The 10158-nt window shown below is 36.1% G+C and overlaps 1 protein-coding gene across 1 annotated transcript in view; it reads right to left on the bottom strand.

The window, feature by feature from the left end:
* tead1a (TEA domain family member 1a) overlaps positions 1–7234 on the bottom strand; it is a 119925-nt gene extending 112691 nt beyond the window's left edge. The window contains exon 1 of the mRNA XM_030137692.1: positions 7025–7234. The gene's annotated coding sequence lies outside the window, so the exon portion shown is untranslated. The remainder of the gene's footprint in view (positions 1–7024) is intronic.
* Positions 7235–10158: the final 2924 nt, after the last annotated feature.

The following is a 10158-nucleotide window of genomic DNA, read 5'->3' on the forward strand; positions in this document are numbered from 1 at the left end:
TAATGAACATCTACATTAAATCTAAGAAAATACCAGATTTTCACATAGCAATGCAAAATACAGAGGATAATATATGAGTAAATGGCGATAAATCACATACGAGAGGGTAAAAATAGAGGAAAAATACATTTGGGAACTGTCACTAAAGTAACACTGGGTCTTTATGGGCTAAAATTAAAAACAATGTAATTTTTTTTGTTTGGACAGCAGGTGATGTGAGGACTGAGGAAGCTCCATGGAGTGACTTTGGGTATATTTAGGTTCATCAGATGCAGAACCACAGTATGGGGATATTATAGAGTACTGATACCACAGGAGATATAAGACGTACATTCACCGCAGACACTTCAACTGTATATGTATGTATGAGGTGCACTTAATAAAACTATGGTGTGATCATTTAATATCAAAACCATCTATAGTTAAAGCTGATTTGGTTCATTTTCTAATCCGATAAAACTAAAATAAAACATTATTTTGGACAGCAGGTGATGTGAGGAAACTCCATGGAGTGACTTAACCTCCTAAGACCCAGGAAATGTCAGCAAAGTACCAGCTTTTTTACCTCCGCCAAGGAGGTTATGTTTTTTCCAGGGTTTGTTTGTTTGTTTGTTTGTCTGTCTGTTTGTCTGTCCGTTAGTGTGCAACATAACTCAAAAAGTTATGGACAGATTTGGATGAAATTTTCAGGGTTTGTTGGAAATGGGATAAGGAAGAAATGATTACATTTTGGTGGTGATCGGGGGTGGGGGGGCCCACGGGGGGGGGCCACTGATCAGCCTTGGCGGAGGTCTGCGCTCTCCGAGTGCTTCTAGTTTGTTTTTTATTATTAAATAAGTGCCTCTACTGGAAACATCATGATACAACAGTTTTTTCAGATGCAGTTTTTACAATTTTTATGGAATGTCCTTTGTGGTGGACAGTTTTCTTTTTTTTCTTTTTTTTTGTATAAAGTTGTGAAACTCTTGTCTACAAATATGGACAGAAAACCCATCGCTGGGTCTGAGGAGGTTAAGGTATATTTAGGTTCATCAGACGCAAAACCACAGCTAGGAGCCTGTATCAAGATGTTATAGAGTGCTGATATTACATGACATTTAAGAAGTACGTTCACCACAGACACTTCAACTGTATATATATATGTATGTATGTATGTATGTATGAGGTGTGTTTAATAAAACTATGGTGTGATCATTTGATTATTTAACAGCAAAACAAGCCATACTTAACCCATAAAGACCCAAAAAGCCACTGGTGACACAAACTGTATACTGGTCTAAACGGTTTAATACCTGTTGATCCACTAATCTTATCAATCCATATTAATAATTGGTGTAAAATGCAGTTTGTCAATAAAAGAGTTGGAGTTGGATCAATGACAGTGGATGGAGACACTTCGCTTATGTTTAGTTAATGACAGATTTTGTTGAAAAAGCCATTTTGTCTTCAGTTTTCTCTGTTTTTGATACAATAACCCTCAACTTTGCTCTGAGTTTTAATAAACTTCTACATGATCAGTCAATTAAATACAGAAAAATACATGATTATCACAAAAAAAGCACAAATACAGAGCATAATATTAGAATAAATGGTGATAAATCACTTAAGAAATGTTAAAATAAAGAGAAAATACATTTGGGAACTGGCATAAAAGTAGCACTGGGTCTTTATGGGTTAAAGCTAATTTTTCTCATTTTCTAATCAAATCAAACTAAAATAAAACAATTTTTTGGACAGAAGGTGATGTGAGGAAACTCCATGGAGTGACTTGGGGTATATTTAGGTTCATCAGAGCCAAAACCAGAAGTAGGAGACTATATGGGGATACTATAGAGTGCTGATATCACATGAGATTTAAAAAAATACATTTACCATAGACACTTAAATGTCATGTATACATATATGTATGTAGGTATGTATGAGGTGCGCTTAATAAAACTGTGGTGTGAACATTTAATATCAAAACATCCATACTAAAAGCAGATTTTTCCCATTTTCTAATCAGATCAAACTAAAATAAAACATTTTTTGGACAGCAGGTGATGTGTGGAAACTCCATGGAGTCACTTTGAGTATATTTTAGGTTCATCAGACACAAAACCACAGTATGGGGATATTATAGAGTACTGATACCACAGGAAATTTAAGACAACCATAAGAAGTACATTCACCACAGACACTTAAACTGTATATGTGCGCTTAATAAAACTGTGGTGGGATCATTTAATAGCCAAATCATCCATGCTTAAAGCTGATTTTGCTCATTTTCTAATCAGATCAAACTAAAATAAAACATTTTTTGGACAGCAGGTGATGTGTGGAAGCTCCATGGAGTCACTCTGGGTATATTTTCGGTTCATCAGACGTAAAAACCACAGTATGGGGATATTATAGAGTACTGATACCACAGGAGATTTAATAAGTCCATTCACCGCAGACACTTAAACTGTATATGTGCACTTAATAAAACTATAGTGTGATCGTTTAAAAACACAACCATCTGTGCTTAAAGCTGATTTTTCTCATTTCCTACTAGATTAAACTAAAATAATACAGTGTTTTTGGACAGCAGGTGATGTGTGGAAGCTCCATGGAGTGACTTTAGATATATTTTTAGTTCATCAGACACAAACACGCACCAAAAACCACAGCTAGGATCCTCTATGGGGATATTAAAGAGTACTGATACCACAGGAGATTTAAGAAAGCCTTACCACAGGCACTTAAACTGTATATATATATGTATGAGATGGACTTAATAAAACTGGTGGGATCATTTAATAACAAAACCATCCATATTCAAAGCTGATTTTGCTCATTTCCTCATCAGATCAAACTAAAATAAAACTAATTTTTTTGGAGATTTGATGTGTGGAAGCTCTATGGAGTCACTTTGGGTATATTTAGGTTCATCAGAGCCAAAACCACAGCTATGGGGGTATTATAGAGTACTGATACCACAGGAAATGTAAGAAAGCCTTCAGGTCTTTTACAAAGTACATTTACCACAGACACTTCAACTGTACATATATATGTATGAGGTGCGCTTAATAAAACTGGTGTGATCATTTAATAACAAAACTATCTATACTTAAAGCTGATTTTACTCATTTCCTTCTCAGATCAAACTAAAATAATTCAGTTTTTTGGAGAACAGGTGATGTTTAGAAGCTCCATGGAGTGACTTTGGGTATATTTAGGGTCATCAGATGCAAATGCACAACCAAAAACCACAGCTAGGAGCCTGTATGGGGATATTAAAGAGTACTGATACCACAGGAGATTTAACCCTTTCATGTATACTGGTCACTACAGTGGACAGCTATTCTACAGCTGTTCTCTTGTGCATTCATGGATTTTTTTTTTTTTTTTTTTTACACATATCTTTATTAAAGTTTTAAGACACTACGTATCTTTTCTGACATGAATTGGTAACCTTGTGTAGATCTCCCCTGAGCATAAACCCCCAGAATCACAAGCCCCCCTCCCATAGTTTTCACACAGTTTATCAGTAAATACATGTTTTATTGCTTCAAAAATTAAACGCATGGTGTCCAGCTGATGATGATGATTATTATTATATTTTATTTTTTTTTTACTTTTTTTTTTTATTTTTTAATGTTTTTTTTTACTTTTTATTTATTTTATCTGTTTATTTATTTTTTATAAGAATTTTTTCAATCAGACTGTTTTTTTCATGTTTAAAGAGAAACAAAAACACTCAGGGAAAAAAATCTTGATTAACCCTTTCATGCATGAATTATGAAAACCTCAGTCGAGATTTCCCCCCCCCCCCCCCCCCCCCCCCCCCCCAAGTGCTTTTATTCCTCTTTAGGCATGAAAAAAACAATGCAATTGATTTTTTTTTTTTTATGAACCTATTTTTCATGGAGTTACAAAAATGTCCACTCACCTGGACACCATGTGTTTAATTTTTGAGGCAAAACACAAAAAAAAAACAACGTGTATTTAAAACCCGTCATCAGAAAGTGAAAACTATGAAATAAAACCATTTTTCATGCAGCTAATCTGATGTTTTCTAACATTTTAACATAATCTAATACTAGTTATTGCTCATTTCATGGAGATAATATGCAAAAAAAAAAAAAAACTTTTTGATTATGAAAACTTTTAAATTACAGTCTAATAACAATTAGCTATTGATTTACACTAAAACATATTTCTGCAGATCACGTTTATAAAGAACAGCAAAGTTACAGTAATGGTATGAATTGCAGTGTATGTGATGGTGTTGTGTTGGATGATACGAAACTAAAACAACAAAATCCACGAATATACAAGAGAACAGCTGGAGAATAGCTGTCCACTGTAGTGACCAGTATGCATAAAAGGGTTAAGGTTCTCATAATTCGTGCATGAAAGAGTTAAGAAAGCCTTACTACAGACCCTTAAATTGCATGTATATGTATGAGGTGCTCTTAATAAGACTGGTGTGATCATTTAATAACAAAACCATCCATACTTAAAACTGATTTTACTCATTTCCAACTCAGATCAAACTAAAATAAAACATTTTTTTGGAGAACAGGTGATGTGTGGAAGCACCATGGAGTAACTTTGGGTATATTTAGGGTCATCAGATGCAAATGCACAACCAAAAACCACAGCTAGGAGCCTGTATGGGGATATAAAAGAGTACTGATACCACAGGAGATTTAAGAAAGACTTACCACAGACACTTAAATTGCATGTATATATATGAGGTGCGCTTAATAAAACTGTGGTGTAATCATTTAATAGCCAAACCATCCAAACTTAAAGCTGATTTTGCTAATTTTCCAATCAGATAAAATGAAAATTAAACATTTTTTTACACAGTGGGTGATGTGTGGAAGCTCCATGGAGTGACTTTAGGTATATTTTTAGTTCATCAGGCACAAACACGCACCAAAAACCACAGCTAGGATCCTCTATGGAGATTTAAGAAAGCTTTACCACAGACACTTAAACTGCATGTATATGTATGAGATGGACTTAATAAAACTGGTGGGATCATTTAATAACAAAACCATCTATATTCAAAGCTGATTTTACTCATTTCCTACTCAGATCAAACTAAAATAAAACTAATTTTTTTTGGAGATTTGATGTGTGGAAGCTCTATGGAGTCACTTTGGGTATATTTAGGTTCATCAGAGCCAAAACCACAGCTATGGGGGTATTAAAGAGTACTGATACTACAGGAAATTTAAGAAGTACATTCACCACAGACACTTCAACTGTATATGTGCACTTAATAAAACTGTGGTGGGATCATTTAATAGCCAAATCATCCATACTTTAAGCTGATTTTGCTCATTTCCTACCCTTTTACTCATTTCCTACTTAGATTAAACTAAAATAAATCAGGTTTTTTTGGAGAACAGGTGATGTGTGGAAGCTCCATGGAGTGACTTTGGGTATATTTTTAATTCATTAGACACAAACACGCAACAAAAACCATAGCTAGGATCCTCTATGGGGATATTATAGAGTACTGATACCACAGGAGATTTAAGAAAGCCTTACCACACGCACTTCAACTGTATATATATGTATGAGATGGACTTAATAAAACTATGGTGTGATCATTTAATAGCCAAACCATCCATACTTTAAGCTGATTTTGCTCATTTCCTACTCTTTTACTCATTTCCTACTTAGATTAAACTAAAATAATTCAGTTTTTTTGGAGAACAGGTGATGTGTGGAAGCTCCATGGAGTGACTTTGGATATATTTTTAATTCATCAGACACAAACACGCAACAAAAACCATAGCTAGGATCCTCTATGGAGATTTAAGAAAGCCTTACCACAGACACTTAAATTGCACGTATATGTATGAGATGGACTTAATAAAACTGGTGGGATCATTTAATAACAAAACCATCCATACTTTAAGCTGATTTTACTCATTTCCTGCTCAGATCAAACTAAAATAATTCAGTTTTTTTGGAGAACAGGTGATGTTTAGAAGCTCCATGGAGTAACTTTAGGTATATTTAGGGTCATCAGATGCAAATGCACAACCAAAAACCACAGCTAGGAGCCTGTACGGGGATATTAAAGAGTACTGATACCACAGGAGATTTAAGAAAGCCTTACCAGAGACACTTCAACTGTATATATATATGTATGAGATGGACTTAATAAAACTGGTGGGATCATTTAATATCAAAACTATCTATACTTAAAGCTGATTTTACTCATTTCCTACACAGATTAAACTAAAATAATTCAGTTTTTTTGGAGAACAGGTGATGTTTAGAAGCTCCATGGAGTGACTTTGGGTATATTTTTAATTTATCAAAACACAAACGCGCACCAAAATAATAAAAAAAAAAAAAAAAAAAAAAAAAACCTCCAACAACCTGTGTGCTGGGCCTCTCCTGGTGCCTCTAATGCGCCCTGTCCTCTGGGTAAACACCGGCTGAGTGCATGTTATCTGCCTCTGGCCTGTTCCTCCGACTGGGGCCTGTGGAGGAAAAGCGAAAACCCCGCCGATGCAACAAGTCCCCCATTCACTCCCAGCTTTGTTAAGCGGCTTCCCGGCGCTGCAGCGAAAACACGCACTGAGCCCTGGGTTTGTTCTGCACTAACTGCGTGTTTTTCTGCAGGGTTAACTCTACCCAGGATGTGTGTGTGTAAAGGTGTGGGTTTAAATGTAGGAAAAAAAAAAAAAACAAGTGTCAGGGGGAAAACAGATCTGATTTAGTGTCGGGTGAAAGGGGGATAAAACTGTGCCGAAAGCGACATCTCCCTTCGCACGCGGAAAAGCGCAAAATCTCTTGTCGGACTTATTTAACATCCACACCGGCTTCATTTAGGCTCGATTTCTGTGTCGATGCCGCGGAAATGGGTGTAATTTCAGCTCCAGTGTCCACTTCAGGGTGTTAAAAAAAACAAGCCGAACGTCCGGGGGGCTCGGACGCGCAAAAGGCTACAGCTCCGAGTAAAGGAAGGAGAGGGAGAGGAGGAAAAGAGGGGGTGGGGGGGGACGAGGACTCCTCCTTGGGAACTTACCTCGATTCATTCGCCTCTTTTACGGATTAATTCCCACACTTTCCCACGGATCGGAGCCGCTACAGCATCGGGAAGAGCTCGGCCAACTCCAGAGTGTCCGCTCGGTTTGGGTTTTGATGAAGGATCGGGACGCGCTGAGTGCGTAAAATGCGCAGCGTCTCTCCAAGGATGCGAAATATGCGCGGAATGGGAGCAGGAATGAAATGAACGCAGTGGACTGAGTTGAATGGGGCGGGGTGAGAGGGACTAGCGTCACCCTGGATGGATGCAATAGAGTGAGTGAGAGATGGGAGGATGGGTGGAAAAAAAAAAGAAAGAGAAAGAGGAGAGAGAGAGGGAGAGGGGGGAAGGGGAAGGGGAAGGGGCCGGACTGTATGGGCTGCGTTCAACAACAAAAGAAAAGAGTGCAGAGACTCAACTCCATTCACAGGAGGAAGAGAAGGGATCTGAGGTGGAACAGCTCTGATGTAGAGAACAACATCTAAGGAGTTAGAAAAAAAGAAGAACATCCAACAAGTTAGACAAAAAAAAGAACATCCAACATGTTAGAGAAAAAAAAGAACATCCAACAAGTTAAAAAAAAAAAAAAAAAAAAAAAAACAACATCCAACAAGTTAAAAAAAAAAAAAAGAAGAACATCCAACAAGTTAGACAAAAAAAAAAACATCCAACATGTTAGAGAAAAAAAAGAACATCCAACAAGTTAAAAAAAAAAAAAAAAAAAAAAAACAACATCCAACAAGTTAAAAAAAAAAAGAACATCCAACATGTTAGAGAAAAAAAAGAACATCCAACAAGTTAAAAAAAAAACAACAACATCCAACAAGTTAAAAAAAAAAAAAAAAAGAACATCCAACAAGTTAAAAAAAAAGAGCATCCAACATGTTAGAGAAAAAAAAGAACATCCAACATGTTAGAGAAAAAAAAGAACATCCAACAAGTTAAAAAAAAAAACAACAACATCCAACAAGTTAAAAAAAAAAAAAAAAAAAGAACATCCAACAAGTTAAAAAAAAAAAAAAAAAAAGGAAAGAAAAAGTCCATAACAGCAGATTAGAGTTGTTGTTTTACATGCTCCTTGTTTACTTATAATTTGTCTCTTGGTATTAGTAAAATGTCCTCTATAACAGTTTGTATATTGTATTGTATGTTCTAAAGTTCCAATAATAATAATAAAAAAAACTCCCTGACAGTAGATTAAACTGTTTTGTTGTTGTTGTTGTCGTTGTCGTTGTTGTTGCTTTACATGCTCCTTGTATACTTTGAATTTGTCTGTTATAAGAGTTTGTATATTGTATTGTATGTTCTCAAGTTCCTATATATATATATATATATATATATATATATATATATATATATATATATATATATATATATATATATATATATATATATATATATACACACATTTTAAAAGACAAAAAAAAAAAGAAAAATTCCATGCCACCAGATTAGAGTTGTTGCTTTACATGCTCCTTGTTTACTTTGAATTTGTCTCGTGGTATTATTAAAATGTCCTCTATAACAGTTTGTATATTGTATTGTATGTTCTAAAGTTGCACTAAAAAAAAAAGATGTTAACTGTGAAACTTTCAAAAAATGTACCAAAAAAAGACAATAAATAAATACATACATACATACATACATACATACATACATACATACATACATACATAAAATGAAAAGCTAAATAAAAGGTAATTTGAACATTTCTTTTCATATTTCATATTTGGGATTTAATATCATCTAAATACAGGCTGTTTACATTTTTTTCACCCATATTCATGTATTCTCTTCTTTTCTGTCACTCCATTACATTCCTACTTTGTAATCTTGCTTCTATTCTATTCTACTCGACCCTAATTTGTTCTATTCTATTCTATTCTATTCTATTCTATTCTATTCTATTCTATTCTATTCTATTCTATTCTATTCTACTCTACTCTGTTTTACTCTGTTTTACTCTGTTCTATTCTATTCTATTCTACTCGACTCTAATCTGTTCTATTCTATTCTATTCCATTCTACTCTACTCTACTCTACTCTACTCTATTCACAAATCCATTAAAAAAAAAAAAAAAAAGCATATATCACTCCTTTAAATGAACATGCAGTGAAACCCAGGTCTTCCCGTGCTCCCCCAGACCGCCCTGAAGGCCCCCCAGGGCTGACAGGACCCCCCCACCCCCTCTGAGCAGCCACTGCCCTAACCAGAAAATCTTTGTCTGTGGCTCAGATCAGTGAAGGCAGCAGCAGCCGCCTCAGCCTCAGCCTCATAAAGGAGTTGTTGTTTACTACTAAGCTCTGCCTATCTCAGGTTTCATCCCCTCGGGCTCCGCTGGACTGTCATGTCCCCAGAGGGAGGGGCCGTGACATAAAACAAACACAGATATGCCAGGGTCACCGCCTGGAACACCTAGTGCAACCTGACACCGCAGACGCAGCGCTCGCATTCCACATGGCAGCGTGTCTGCATGTGTGTGTGTGTGTGGAGAAAAAGCCTCACAGATGTACACAAACGCAGCACGGCGGCGTTGGCGTTGATGGCGTTGGGCGTCTCACATGAGGACTGTACAGAGTGTGTTTGTGTTACACCTCTGTGGAGGCGTGTGTGTGTGTGTGTGTCCATTCCAGACTGGGAGCTGTGTAAACACTGAGCGGCCTGTTAATACGTTCTGCTCAGCGACCCTAAGGTCACGCTCTGACCTCACATCTGACCTCACCTGGTTTCCTGATGTTTTATTAATGTCGTCTGTGCCTGTTAGGTTCAAACTTATCACCGCAGGCTGACAGAGTTTCATAGAAAAACAAGAAAACAAACGCTAAACTCAAATCTAAGCAAATACGGCCTTGTTGTATTATTCAAATTATATTGGTTTGGTTGACTGATATCTTTATTTTGATCGTGTAAATGACAATTTAAAAACAGAAATGCAAATAAATGACAGTGAAGAGAATGAGAACAAAACAGAACAGGAACTTAACTCTGCAAATGTCTTAAGCCTCAAAATTTACATGAGCAAAAAGTAGTAGGAAGAAGTATGAACGGATCTAATCCAACCCTTCAAACCTGTCCACGCTTACTGAAAACAACATACATGTGAATATGATATGATATATGATATGATATGATA

The sequence above is a fragment of the Sphaeramia orbicularis genome, chromosome 6, assembly GCF_902148855.1.
Source record: "Sphaeramia orbicularis chromosome 6, fSphaOr1.1, whole genome shotgun sequence".
In the NCBI taxonomy this organism is placed as follows: Eukaryota; Metazoa; Chordata; class Actinopteri; order Kurtiformes; family Apogonidae; genus Sphaeramia; species Sphaeramia orbicularis.